Source organism: Mus pahari, chromosome 10, assembly GCF_900095145.1.
Source record: "Mus pahari chromosome 10, PAHARI_EIJ_v1.1, whole genome shotgun sequence".
In the NCBI taxonomy this organism is placed as follows: Eukaryota; Metazoa; Chordata; class Mammalia; order Rodentia; family Muridae; genus Mus; species Mus pahari.
In genome coordinates, this window is record NC_034599.1 from 35,896,093 (window position 1) to 35,897,896 (window position 1,804).

Sequence of the window (1,804 nt, forward strand, 5' to 3'; positions counted from 1 at the left end):
AAAAAAAAAAATAACGATACTTCAGAGACCTTGGAAAGCAGGTCTCTCTGAGTTTAAGTCCAGCCTGGTCTACATAGGAAGTCCCAGACCAGCCAGGGTTCCATGGTGAGGCCCCCCAAAAACCTACTAATAGTATTAACAACAACACAATTATTGGAGAAGCGCCTCTTTTCCACACTACAGGATTAAACACAATGTTTACATAGAATTTGAAGCCAGATGTGGTGGTACTCACCTTTATTCAAATTTACCGTTGGCTATATAGTAAGGCCAGCCTGGGTTACATAAGAATCTGTCTCAAATTTTTCTCGAAAAAAATGAGTTATTGTGGATAAACTTGAGTAGGCAAGATGGCTCGCTGGGTAAAGATGCTCGTCCTGCAAGCTTAAGCTTCTGAGTTCAATTTTTTTTTTTAATGTGCTTTTTATTTTATATATGGTATTAGTCAGGGTTCTCTAGAGCCTTCCTTCTCCCATTGTCCTTATGGTCTAAGCTTTCAAGGCCACTGTGCCTCAAGATCTGGACCAAAAGCACTTGTCGCTGGGCAGTGGTGGTGCACGCCTTTAATCCCAGCACTTGGGAGGCAGAGGCAATTGGATTTCTGAGTTTGAGGTCAGCCTGGTCTACAAAGTGAATTCCAGGACAGCCAGGGCTACATACACAGAGAAACCCTGTCTCGAAGAAAAAAGCAAAAAAACAAAAAACAAAAAAATCAGGGTCGGGTCAGGAGTGTCTTCCAGCCTCCAGAACTGGATCACAAATGTGCCCTCTGTTTCTGGATTGTAGCTCATTCCAGATATAGTTGACAACTAGGAATACCATCACACGTATATTGTTCTTTTACCAGCACATGTGTCTGTGTGATAGTGTCAGATCCCCTGAAACAGGAGTCATAGAACAGCTATGACCTCCCGAAGACCTGGGTTCAATTCCCAGTACCCACATGGCAGCTCATAGCTGTACCATCACTCCAGCTCGAAAACTGTTTTTTATTTTTTTGTTTTTGTTTTGTGGGTAGTTATTTTATTTTATTTTATTTATTTGGAGACAGGGTTTCTCTGTGTAGTCCTGGCTGTGCTAGAACTCACTCTGTAGATCAGCCTGGCCTTGAACTCAGAGATCTGTCTGCCTCTCCCTCCCAGGGTCTGGGATTAAAGATGTGTGCCATCACTGTCCTGAGTTTAATCTTTGGGGCTCTTGTGAAGACTGAGAGAAGCTAGCCTGGGCTATACAGTAAGTTCCAAGCCAGCCAAGGTTAGATAGTCAGACGTTCTTTTTAAAAATGTATGTCTATGTCTATGTAGATGCTACTCCACGAAGCTGTCCTGATGCCTACATATAAGCCATGTACTTTCCTGATAACAAATTAAATATTTTGAAAATCCATAAACTGCAAACACTCCTGGCTAAGAGTTAAAGAATAAACTGTGGGGTAAAGTCGATCCGACTCTGACACTAGGTTGAGGTAGAACTGATTAGTCTTTCAGGATCCTTTCTGTCTGCATCTTAAAACAGGATAAGATCTTCCTAAAAATAAACTGAGCATGGTGGTAGCCTACAGCTTTAATCCAGGCACTAGGGAGGCAGACAGCTGATCTCTGTGAGCTGAGATCAGCTTGGTCTACATAGAATGTTCCAGGTCAAACAAAGCTGCACAGTGAGACCCTGTTTCATAGCAAAAAATAAACAAAACAACAGAGATCTGTCTGAAATAGTTGCCATTCAAGTCACAGGAAAAAACACACATTAAACCGGGCAGTGGTGGCGCATGCCTTTAATCCCAGCATTTGGGAGGCAGAGGCAG